This window comes from Podarcis tiliguerta, assembly GCF_965153285.1.
Source record: "Podarcis tiliguerta genome assembly, chromosome: 3".
NCBI lineage: Eukaryota > Metazoa > Chordata > Lepidosauria > Squamata > Lacertidae > Podarcis > Podarcis tiliguerta.
This window is the reverse complement of record NC_139536.1, coordinates 85,559,169-85,572,478: the sequence shown is the minus strand read 5'-3', so window position 1 is coordinate 85,572,478 and position 13,310 is coordinate 85,559,169. Positions and strand designations below refer to the sequence as shown.

At 43.8% G+C, this 13,310-nt stretch overlaps 1 long non-coding RNA gene across 1 annotated transcript in view; it reads left to right on the top strand.

Moving 5' to 3' along the window:
* The window catches only part of LOC310673485, an 88,549-nt gene extending 75,528 nt beyond the window's left edge, over positions 1-13,021 (top strand). The window contains exons 3-4 of the long non-coding RNA XR_014509066.1: positions 2,654-2,740; positions 12,931-13,021. This is a non-coding gene — a long non-coding RNA (uncharacterized lncRNA). The remainder of the gene's footprint in view (positions 1-2,653; positions 2,741-12,930) is intronic.
* Positions 13,022-13,310: the final 289 nt, after the last annotated feature.

Genomic DNA, 13,310 nt, shown 5'->3' with positions numbered 1-13,310 from the left:
GTTTTTTAAGAAGCGGTTTAATAACCGCCTCTTTCAGTGGGTCTGGGAAGGCTCCCTCACGGAGGGAAGCATTCACCACCCCGCAGAGCCCATCGCCGAGTCCTTCCCGGCTAGCTTTTATAAGCCAGGATGGGCAAGGATCCAGGAGACAGGTGGTTGGTTTCACTCGTCCCAGCAGCCTGTCCATATCCTCGGAGGTAACAGATTGGAATTGATCCCACTCAACTTGACTAGACAAAACTCTAGCACTCTCCCGCCCCGGCCCTGCTCCCACGGTGGAGTCTACTTCTTCCCGAATCTGAGCGATTTTATCTGCAAAAACTTTTATCTGCAAAATCATTGCAGGAGAACATGTGGCCCGTACTGGGCCCCGATGTTGCAGGTGGTTCCGCTAAATTGTGAACCACCTGAAAAAGTCTCCTGCTGCTGTTTTCTGCAGATGCAATAGAGGCGGTGAAGAAATTCTTCTTTGCTGTCGCTATCGCCACTTGGTATGCTCGACGTTGAGCTCTAACCTGTGTCCGGTCAGATTCGGAATGAGTTATCCACCACCGGCGCTCTAGCCGTCTCAACGATTGTTTCATTGCCCTCAGATCCGTGGAAAACCACGGGGCTGTCCGGGCTCCATGCAATCGGAGAGGGCGCTTCGGAGCCAAACAGTCAATAGCCCTGGTTAACTCCACATTCCAGCGGGCAACCAGGGAATCAGCTGAAAGGCCATCAACATGGGATAAAACATCCCCTACCACTCTCTGGAAACCATTTGGATCCATTAAGTGGTGGGGGCGGACCATCCGAATTGGTCCCACCTCCCTGCAGAGGGGAAGGGTTGTGGAGAAGTCCAGTTGCACGAGGAAGTGATCTGACCATGGCACTTCTTTCGTTTCGCTTTTACTTAGTGTCAGATCACCAACATCCATAGAGGTAAACACCAGGCATGTCCGCGGCTATGGGTTGGGCCAGACTTATTCAGGGACAGCCCCATGGAGGACATGGTTTCCACGAAGTCCCGAGCGGCCCCTTGTAAGGTCGTGTCGGCATGGATGTTAAAATCCCCTAGGACGAGCAAGCTAGGTGTCTCCAGGAGAACATCCGCCACGACCTGAAGCAGCTCGGGCAGGGAATCCTTGGTGCAGCGGGGAGGTCGGTACACCAAAAGGAATCCTGTACTGCCCCTATTGCCCAACTTCCAGAACATGCACTCGGAAAACTGGGTCTTCCCAATAGGACGCCTGGTGCAAACTAATGACTTCCTAAAAATCTCTGCAACCCCCCCTCCCCGCCCACATGACCTGGGTTGCTGTGCGTAAGAGAAACCTGGTGGACATGCAGCAGCAAGGGCAGGCCCATCTGCTTCATCCAACCAAGTCTCTGTTACACATGCCAGGATGCCTGGTGCAAACTAATGACTTCCTAAAAATCTCTGCAACCCCCCCTCCCCGCCCACATGACCTGGGTTGCTGTGCGTAAGAGAAACCTGGTGGACAAGCAGCGGCAAGTGCAGGCCCATCTGCTTCATCCAACCAAGTCTCTGTTACACATGCCAGGTCAAATCCTCCATCCATGATCAAGTCATAGATGGCAGTGGTCTTATGAATCATTGACCTGGCATTGCACAGCAGCACCTTCAGGTCATGTGGGTATCCCTTGCTGATTCTAGTATCCATCCGGTCAGGACCAGACCCGGAGGCAGGAATAGTCCTCAGACAACGACTAAACCTGCCCCCTCTGTAATGACATGGTCTAGTCTTAGCGTAACTCCTCCTCCTACCTGTGATCACTGAGATCGGTTGTCCCAGTGCATCCCCCCCTGTGGAACATGCCCCAGCCATTTTGTGGGCTGGGGCCCACTCCCCGGCAGCCCTGGCCCCTCCCCTTAAGAACAAAATAACACCTTAAACAAACAAACAAAACCAATAAAGCAATACAAACAAAAAACTGTAAATATTACAAAAACATCAAAATCAAAAAAATTCCCCAAGCCCAACCAAACATCCATCCCACCCCCACCCCCCACATACAAAAGAATTTTTTAAAAACATTTAAAAAACACTCTGTGCCCCTCCGGCAGTAAGAGCAACTGTCCTAGTGAGGCCTGTCAGGCCCCGCCCTGGGCCAGGTGGTAAGTGGCAAGAGCAGGGCCCTCAGGCACTCACTCAGGGGAGTCCTCCCGGGCAGCAGGCAGCAAGCAGCAAGCAGTCCTTGTGAGGCTTCAGGCCCCACCCCAGGCCAGATGGTAAATGGCAGGAAGGAGCAGGGCCCTCAGGCACTCACTCAGGGGAGTCTTCCTGGGCAGCTTTTAATGCTTACTAAAAACTTTTTTTTTTTTTTTTTTTAGAAAAGTCTGCTCAAACACATAATCCTTTGTTTTGAAAACGGTTGATTCTTTTTCTATATTTTGTTTATTTTTATTATGTGTACATGTTTTTAAAGTGTGATGATTTTATTGCCATTTTCTTATGAATTTTTAATGTTATTAAACAGCATTATCAATCTTCTAAAATATAGATAAATATTTTTTATGCTGCACAACCTTAAACATGTCTATTTAGAAGTACGTTCCCCTAAGTTTAATGGGACATCTAGATAAGTGTGTATAGAAATGCTGTCTTAATGATTGTAGAGTAAAATTAAAAGTGTCATTATTTTACAGTTCTCTCAGGGTAGATGGAATGCCGCTTTACCTCTTTGCTTGTTATTGGGGATGAGAGAGTTTGAAATGGAAAGCTACCAGCAAAAGGTAAGATTCATGTGGAAAGAGCTATTGACTCTTTTGTCATAAGCTGCACAAGCAATATTGCTACAGCACTTTGCATAGTTCTCATACAGTTCAGCCAGGGTTTGAGCTTCATTAACATGTGACCCCAAAATTCCGGATACCACCAAACTGATGCCAAAGTTTCGGGCTAGTTTTGTGCCATTTTGCACTGTGAACTCCACGTTTTGTGCTGCCCTGCCACCCCTCAAACCAAGTAACTGGCAAGGCAAATCTGGATCACAACTTAATGCCAAAAAATCCAACCTTGCCCAATTGGCTCCAAACCAGTGCCAAAGTGGTGTGTTGGTTTTGTGCCATTTTGTGCCGCAAACCCGGCTTTCTGTGCTGCCACCCAAACTGAGTAATTGATGCCTGGGCAAATGGCCTAGCCAAATTTGCTTCCCCTTATGCCTTGGATGTTGATTGCAGCATCTGGGCTTGACGAGGCATGTGACCTTCACCTCCTCCCCGAGGTAGCGAGCCCCACCTGGGCTGTGGGTTCTTACCTGCCTTAGCCTCCTAGAGCATGCCTTCCAAATCTAGTAACTGAGTGTTTTCCAACGTTATCCACTCTTTTAACCAACATAAACATGCTGGTTCATACTATAAATGGAAATCTGACCATGTGAAGCCCCCTCTCTCATTAGCATCTATTAATATTTTATATTTTATTGTGGGTTTCTTCCCTTGCCAGATAAACCTAGACATATCTTTCTGCCATTCTTTAAAGCAGCCTGTATTGTTAATTATTGGAGCTGTTTGAAATAAAAACAACATCTTAGGTAAAACATTCATATTTATGGCAAAAATCCTTCCCAACATGGACAATGTCATTTCCCTCCATATTCCCAAGTCCTTTTTAACTTCTTTCCATGCTTGAACATAATTATATTGGAATAGATTGTGGTTCTTAGTTGTCAGCCATAATCCCAAATACTTCCCCTTTTCCCCAGCTTCCATGTTTTGCCAAAGTTTCAGGTAGCAGAGGACCAGGAAGGAGCTATCAGTGGGTGAGGGATCCAAAGCACAGCAGGAGTGTAACAAGGTGCCTGTTTTTTTCCCCCAAAAGCACATGTTAAATAGTTTTTATATGTATGCATGTCAGTCTCTACATGAGTGTCCTTCAGCCTTGTCACATCCTTGTTCTCTAAGACTTTCTGCAAGATGTCAAGGTTCTGTGTTAAGATGTCAACTGACTGCAGTGCTCGAGCATGGAAGAAGCATGGTCCTTGATTGAGTTAAACATCAACTGAGAGGAAGAGTAAGTTGCCGGTCACTTCCATTCTCACATGGCTTTGGTTCAGATTGCATAGATGGTTCAGGAGCCTTGTTGAGTTGTGAAATCCCACAGAGCAGCCATTAAAATCAATAGGACGACTGAAATAAATAGTTTGAGGAAGGCAGCCAAAAGTTTCCATATGACTCATGTTGCTAATTATAGCTAAAGATCAATGAAAGGACAGCCAGTGGTCTGTTAACAATATCTGTTGTGATTAACCACCACAGAGAAGTCTTGCCCCAGTAACCCCTTACACCAAAAGGCAAGGGGGGCAGAGGCAAAGACATTGTCAAAACAAGTCTGTTAGTCCTCAGATATTTTGATTGCCTCAGCACAGTTTTACAACTAAAGTATTTGTCAAAAGAACTGGATGTGCTTGTGGCAGAAACTAAGGGTACTTAGCTGAAGGGAAATGTTTAGTCATGTCAAATTTACTTTAGTTAAATTAAGTTTTAAAACCTCAGCTATCCTTACATTATTTATATCTGTAACTTCATAACTTCTCTAGGTGGTATACTAAAGCCAATAAGCTACAGGACTAAGCTCAAGGTTCTGGTTGTATAAAACCCTATACAACTTGGAACCAGGGTACCTGAAAGATCATATCATCCTTTACATATCCAACAGATCACTAAGCTCTGCAGGTGAGGTCCTGAAGATGCCGTCTTACCAGAAGGTCCATCCCACACAAAGCAGGAATTGGGCCTGTAGTACTGTGGCATCTACCCTTTGGGTTTTTTAATATATTTTTTTGTACAAATCAGGCCTTTGTCTTGTTCCATTCAAATTGTTCAAATGTCATTCGTTAAAATATTGAGCAACCTTTATTTGTGCTTCTCTTTTGTTACTTGCTCTATGTATGTATTTGTCACGGTCCGGTTTTGGGGCAGTCGAAGTCCCAGTTGAGGACGTCGGGACTGGGGGCAAGATGGTGGGGTGGGAGCAGGAATGGGAGTCAGGAAGCTGAGGGTCGGAGAGCCGGGAGTCAAGAAGCCAAGGGTCCGAGGATCAGGAAGCAAGGAGTCAAAAATCCAAAGGCAGGAAGCATGTTGCTATGGCAAAGAGCCAAAAGGAAACGCTGACCTTATATCCCTTCCCGGCTCTTGCCACCAGGTGCTGTGAGTTACCAATCGGCCTCACCTGTGCGGCCGCCCCTTGCCTCTTCAGAACAAACTTAGGAAAGCCCCAGTCTTGCAAAGCCTTACCGGTCACAGGGCCTGGCTCCTGCACGCACTCCTGACAGTATTTTCTATAAGCATATTTACTTACCATGGTCAAGTACTTTACATAATGTTTCTATTGTATGATGCTCCTGCAGTACTCATATCTATTTTGTATTATTTACTAAAGTATGCAACGTTTTACTTTGTACTGGTTATTAGGAAAAGTAGCTAGAGCAGGTTTGCCCTTGTACAAAGAAGCCGGTAACTTGTCTAAGATAAATTGATTGCCTAGGCCAGTTTGGATTCCCCACTGGCAGAAGTTTATGAAAGTTTCCCATATGCAAGTTTCCCATTACCTATAGAATTGCCTCTCAAGCTGTCCTTTCCCATGAACACATGAAGTTGCTAAGCTAAGTTCTTGGTCCATCTATTACAGTATTATCTGCTCTCTAGGGCTTGTGGGTGGTGGGTGAAACAACATAATTTCATACAAGCAGACGATTGAAAATAACCGGGGGAGGGGCAGTTATATTTGGCAATGGTGTCATGGAGGCATAATATAATGGGGACATTGAGGCAGAACTGTCATCTGCTGAGGCAGATATTTTCTCATGCTGTTATCAGATGGAGACATGGGGGAACAGTGAAAGGGAGACTTTTCACAAAACTGTGAAGAAGGGGAGGGAGCAAATGAATTTAACATGTGTAATGGAAAACTGATAAAACTGAAAGTTACTTTTGCTTACTTCCTGAAGGAGAAAGTGGGGAGGGAAGTAAGAAATACCATTTTTACCTAGTGGTTTTCAAAAGCAAACATCTAGGTCAGGGGTCTGCAACCCGCGGCTCCGGAGCCGCATGTGGCTCTTTTACACCTTTGCCGTGGCTCCGGGGCAGATACTAGCGAGGGGAGGAGGCGCATTGTGCGTCCCAACACTCCCCACTGTGGCGGGCGCTGTACTGGCTGTGACGTTGCATGGGGGCGGTGCATGAGTTAGTCACGCACCGTCCTGACGTCACCTTCCCGCCCGCCCGCCCGCCCACTACATTGTAAGGGGCATGTACGCTGGTCACTGCATTGAAAGGGGGCATGTACGCTGGTCATTGTTTTAAAGGGAGTGAAGAACACACACACACACAAAAAGGTAACTTGTTAATTTAACGTTTATTTCTATGAGGAGGAGTAATTCTGAGGGGTCAAACAAATAAATAATAAAAAGTGACAAAAAAGTTATTTTTATAATGACGAGTTTTGCGGCTCCCAGTTTTTTTTTCTTCGGAAACGGGTCCAAGTGGCTCTTTTTGTCTTAAAGGTTGCAGAACCCTGATCTAGGTTAAAAATTTCATGAACTGGTGGCTCTTCATTCACGGAAAGGGTTTTGTATTGCAAATGTGAAACCTACCTTGGTTAGAATGCTTATTTTAATTACAAATACCTCCCTTGCTCATAAATAACAACTGGTTGTTAGCACTGCAAGAAGCTTAACTGGTAATTTTAAGCTTCATGTATGAAAACTCGGTTTACATTGGCCCTGTTCACATATCTCACAAACCATAGTTAAAAATCAACTTGGGTTTACTTAACTCTTCCACTCAGGAAACAAACCAGAGGAAGGATTAGCATTACATGCAAACCTGCACAGGTGCTTTCCCCCCAAAACCAAATCATGAGAGGTAAGTTAAGAGCATGGTTTTGCTTGGAAACAAACAAACCATGAGTCCTAGTTTGCACATAACATGAAGCCAGCCTATGGTTTGTTTCGTTCCTGAACTGGCAAGAGTAGTGGAGGTGTGAAGTAGGGGACTTTTGATATTAAAAACAAAACTATGGAACCGTTTTGATTTTCGCAGCTGAGTAGCCTAGTAAAGTATAGGAAGGACCAGTCTAGATGTTTTAGGAGACACAGGGCTTCCACTTATTTGCACCCCTTGTAGTATCTAATTCAAACAATACATGATTTGTGCTGTGCAATTTCTTGTCCCTGCCTCAACATCATTGGCTGGCAAGGAACATGGGTAAAGAAACACACAGTGTGATAAAGAACACTGTAATGTTCAGAAGTTCACTTCATGTTCTTCTAGTAGTTATGGCATATCAGAATCTGGAGCAGGGGATGCGTAAGGAATTTGGTATTTGCAAAATCCTGTATGAACAGTTCTGATCTGTACCTCCTGGACGTATAGGAATTTAGGCTATAATCCTAGACACACTTACTTGGGAATAAGTTCCACTGAACTTTGTGAAACTTATTTCTGGGTAGACATACACAGATTACACTGTTAATAATAATAATAATAATAATAATAATAATAATAATAATAATAAATTAATTTTATTTATACCCACCCTCCCCGGCCAGAGCTAACACCAGTAAAATTACAATAAAAACATAATGGGGGGGGGGCAATTTAAGGCTGAAATTTTAGGCTGAAATCTCATACCTACTAACCTAAGAATAAGCTCCATTAAACGCAAAGGGACTCGCTTCTGAGTAGAAGTGTATAGGATTAAGCTATTAGGTTTTGGCAGTTTTTCACATTTCCCATATGTGCCAGTGCCATTCTTGATTTTTAAGAGATGTTCAAAATATGTTCAAAAATGCATATTTTAAGAGAAACCATGTTTGTATTGAAAACATACAGTATTGAAATGCAAATTTTCTTTTTTTTAATAAATATTTTTATTAGATTTTCCATTAAAAAAAATCATTTTTACAAAATTATACATCCATTTTTAACTTAAACCCTTTTTTCTAGAACTTCCCTCAGCTTGTCTGATAATTTTTCGTTTATTTTTATCCTCGTCTCACATTTCCCAATATTATATTGCACTCAAATACTCTTAATCACATCATATTTTTTAAACAATATTTCTAACAGTAATTTCACAGAGCTTCTTGAAAGCCAACAAACGTTATTTGCTCATCACAGAAATTTTTGATATACTCTGTAAATTTCTTTCAGTCCTCGGAGAATCTCTGGTCACGTTGGTTCCTAATTCTCCCCATCAATCTGTCCATTTCTGTGTATTCCATCAGTTTCATCCTCCATTCTTATTTCGTGGGCATCTCTTCCTGTTTCCATTTCTGTGCCAGCAAAATTATGGCTGCTGTTACTGCATACAAAACTAATTTCACATCGTTTTTACTAATTTCATTATCCAGTATTCCCAACAAGAGAGCTTCTGGTTTTTTAACAAAAGTATATTTCAACATTTTCTTTAACTCATTATAGATCATCTCCCAGAAGCTTTTTACCTTCTTACATTCCTGAGAACTATTCCTGAGAACCTAAAGTCAGTCAGAGTGTGTAAAGAGAGATGGAGCAACAGCAGGCTCTGTGCTTCTTATAATGTCTAGTTCACCCACAAGTGGCCCAGCAGACTTGCGCAATGGAGCATGTTAGATAGCAATCCCCCACTGGCATTGCCACTGTCACTTCCTACTTTTGGCTTTTTATTGTCTTGTTTAACTCTGCTCAAAAGAACCTGCGCAAGTAACTATGGAGGGACTGTGTTGTTTCATATATAGCAGCATGTGCAACAATGGCACACTCAGCACAAGCTTAAGAACCTTGTTGCTTAGTGCACAAGTGTGAGCTACACAAATCAGGCAGGTCAACCAGGTAATATGTTGCAAGTTGTTTTCACACTGCCTTTTATATATATCAACAAGGGCAAATTTCACCATCTTAAACACACAATTTCTGGGGGCTGGTGAACCTCCTCCCAAAACATTTAGGGAGTTGGACATGCTACTGTTCTTAGCCCATTGGCAACCATACCGTCCATCAATGTCACTTCCCAGAATTGAAAAGACCATGCCCTGAGAAGTCATGTCCTGAGACCCATGTCTCTTCTCCAGCCCTCTCCAGATTATTCTGCTTTTGGCGTAAACACAAATCAATAGGAGTCTTGAATTTTCTCTATGCAGCAAAAACTGTGGGAGATGGAGCCAATCAATGAGATAAGGTTCTCTTGCAGCAGCTATTGTCCTTTAGAAGCAAATGAAGATATGGAATGTTTGAGGGCTGGTGCCAAACTCTACCCCTTATTGCCTCTTGGCATTTGCAAGCATACAAAATACACATCCCCACCCCCACGTTTTGAAAAAGATAATGAACTGAATCACAAGCAGATAATACAATTCTGATTGAATAAATAAAAGGTGCATCGCATTCACAGAGACTCTTCATCTTTATTGCTTGATTTAGAGATATGCAAAATGTGTGTTCAGCGCAATGAAAATTTAGGCTAAAATGTCAAGGCTTGTGCTTTAATGTTTTTGTCAATTATATGGTAAACTTCTAAAGCTGAACTGTGGCATAAATTTTAAAGCTGAACTGAGCCCTCGCCATTTGAGGCTGATAACAAGACAACAATAACCAGATAACCAACTGCAGAGTGTTTCAACAGCTTCCAGGTGCAGAGAAAGAAAGGAGACCAGTACATCATGTTCCCAGAATTAACACAGAAAAGCGTAGATGGAGGCCCACTTCGAACATACAGCTGAGTTTAAGAGCTCGCTTTAGGCACATGGTGGAACTCAGTGTTACACCATTACACATGTTCCATCTGCGCAAGCACATAAAATAGTACAATCCTCCTCTCTTTCGCTCATGCACTTTTCTGGGGGTTCTTTGGGGGATATGGGGGGTAGAGAGGGCTTCTGCTGACAGGGTTCATTAGGTGAATTATGCGCATAATGTTAAAAATGAGCCCAGTTTAGACACAACGCTAACGCCCTAAAGCAAGGGTGAAGAATCTCCACCCCCCAAACCTAATTAGGCCCGATTCAGGTCCCAGTTTGGTCCACAAGACAGTTTCACCGTAACATGCCCACCTGCCTGATATCACATGAGGGGCTGGTCATGCCATGGCTCCCAAGGAACATTGGGAGGATTAAAGTGAGCTCCCAACTGTTCCTTTGCGACTGGGGCTTGCTGTCAGTGCCAACTGATGCTGAAAGCATGGCTTCTTAATCCCAGCTTTGTCCATCTGCAGGGGCGGATTGGATTTAGATTGTGCTTGCAGACAGGCTTGTTTCTTCTGCAGACAGCTTGCCATGCCTGAAAATGGACTTCAAAGGGGCTTATTATAATTGCTAGCCAGCTGATAATGATGTGAGGTGTTTGACAGGTGGGAGGCTCTGCCTACATATCAAAGTTGGCCCACAGGGATTAGTGAGTTAAGAATGTAGCCCACCAGCTAGATCCAGTTCCCCACCCCGACCTTGAGTCTGAGGCACACGGTCCTTTCCCTCTGCTCCTTCATGTGCAAAGCAAGGAGATAAAAAACTTCTACTTTTGGTTTTGAAGAAATCACTGTTTTCCATTACCTCAGAACTGGCAAAACTGCAGTTTGATGTAAGTCTAGCTAGCTCATAGACACTAGGATAAGTATATGCTTCCAGTTCCCCCCCCTAACCACAGATAGAATAAACCACCGTTTCCCTAGATGTTAACAAGTAACGTTGGTTTGTCAAATCTGAAAGGGAAAACTTCCAATCACCTCCCTTCACGTGCAAAGGCTTGCCGTGGCTTCTCCTTGCAATGTTCAACAATGGTCAGGGCCAACCTAAGGCCTCTGGCTTCCTAAGGCAACGGAACTATATGGTGTTCCTCTCCCATTCCATGTACAGAAGCTTACTAGGCTGACAAATGAATCTTTCTTCCACACTGGCGAAGGGCATTCTCTGGAGACAGCAAGTTAGGTAAGGCATGCAGGAAAGGCAGGCCACATGGCATGGCCAGTTCTGTCATCCTGACATCTCACCACTGCTTCCTACCCCCAGCATTGCCACACGAGGCAGGAGTCTCACTCTTTCTAATGGAAGAGCATTATGATTTATCATTATGTCTGAAGCAGGCCAGAGTCTCCCAGCAGTAGTTTAAAGAGAGAAAGAAAACCACACAACCCTCTACCCCCCCCCACCTTTCTCAAGCCTGTTCTCATTCAAAATAATACGATTCATGACCACTATCCACAAGAAGCTAATTATTCAAAAGCTGAAGCCTAATTTCACATAACTCCTACTGCCTTGGGATATCATTAGCAATAACTACACCAAAGAGCACTGCATATACTGCAGGATATGTGATGCAAATTCAATGCAAGGCCTGGGGGGGGGGGTATCTTATCGTGCCTGCTGTCTAGCCCCTTTCTCCCTCATAGCACAGTGGCTTTTAGAGCCTGTGAGCTGGGAAATCTCATCTCAGGCATGAGCACAGTGGGTGGCCCTTGGGAATCCACACTATCTTTGACTTAAATGGCATATCCATGGCATGCATTTAAAGCGCACTTATTCCACTTTAAAAGTGGAACTGTAGTTTGTTTAGGGTGCTGATCTAGGAAAGCGACCCTTCCATTCAAAAAACTGTGGTTCCCAGGATTCACTGCAGCTGTTAAAGTGGTATAAACTGGGATATGGCATGGATATGACCTCGGCCTCCACTCCTACCTGTGACATGGATGTGATCCCCTCTAGAACTATCTTATACGGCTGTTGAAGCCAGTGTGGTACAGTGGTTAGAGTGTCGGACTAGGAACAGGGAGATCAGCGTTCAGATCCCCACTCCGCCATGGGTACCCTTGGGCCAGTCACTGTCTCTCAACCTAACCTACCTCACAGGGTTGTTGTGGGGATTCAATGAGAGGGAGAGCTAGTGTGGTGTAGTGGTTAAGAGTGGTAGTCTCATAATCTGGTGAACCAGGTTCGCTTCTCCGCTCCTCCACATGCAGCTGCTGGGTGACCTTGGGCTAGTCACACTTCTCTGAAGTCTCAGCCCCACTCACCGCACAGAGTGTTTGTTGTGGGGGAGGAAGGAAAGGAGAATGTTAGCCATTTTTAGACTCCTTCGGGTAGTGATAAAGTGGGATATCAAATCCAAAGTCTTCTTCTTCTACATGCTACTTTGAGCTCCTTGGAGAACATGGTGGGATATATAGTAAATAAATAAATGCAAAATAACTAATAAATTAATAACTAGTTATTGTGTAATCAGAAACGAGTTCTTACATCCATCTCTAGCAATGGAGATTTCTTTTCAGTTCTGCAGCTGTTGTTAACATTAGAAACTCTTCTTTTTTTTACAGTGCCTTACATCTTCTTCTTTAGGGCTTTGTTCCTATGTCCACCACCTCTCCTGCCATCCCCATAAAGCATAATATCATGCTGGCCTTTACTGGTTATCTTTCCATTGTCTTTTATAAGCAAGGTGACGGGGAAACAAACATAAAAAGCATCATTCCAGAACACAGCCATTGAAACTGGGATTAAGGAACGGCAGGGTGTGGCAACAGAGAAATTGTCATGCATGTCAGGAATGTGCAAAAACAAATGCTCTTGGTTTCTCTTGTTCAAAGGAGCCCAGAGGGCATGTTTAGCAAGGCTGTATGCACACTATACATTTAAAACACATTTCCCCCACTCCTAAGAATCCCAGGAACTGTAGTTTGTTAAGGTTGATGGGAATTGTAGTTTAGTAAGGGTTAAAGTAGGGGAAAGTGTTTTAAATGTGGTTTAATGTGTGATGTGTACATATACCTTGAGCAGTCAGACTTTCGGTTACAAAGAACCTACAAAGTTCCTGCTTGTCTCCAGGTGTGCTGTGCAATACCAGACATCATCCTGGCTCCTACTTGTGCACTGCAGTCCTCCTGCTGATTTTATAACCTCAAATAGCTTCACCTACAGCACTAACCTCTTAATCTGTTTCTGCTTCTCCTCCTCCAGTTGTCAGCAGTATCATCACCAGGCCTGAGGAGGCCAAGATTATTATTCCGTCTGAAGCCTGTTTCACTTCTACCTGCATTGCAACACAAATAATAATAATAATAATAATAATAATAAATTTTATTTATATCCCGCCCTCCCCAGCCGAAGCCGGGCTCAGGGCGGCTAACAACAATTAAATAATCAAACAATCAGATAATCAAGCATTCTAAAAACATTCCATTATAAAAATTAATTAAAGTCAAATTAATGGCAACCGTTGAGCAAAATTCTGTGCAGGTTGCCAGAGGAGGGGGTCAGGCTGGGACCTGACCAAAGGCCTGGTGGAACAACTCTGTCTTGCAGGCTCTGCGGAAAGATGTCAGGTCCCGCAGGGCCCT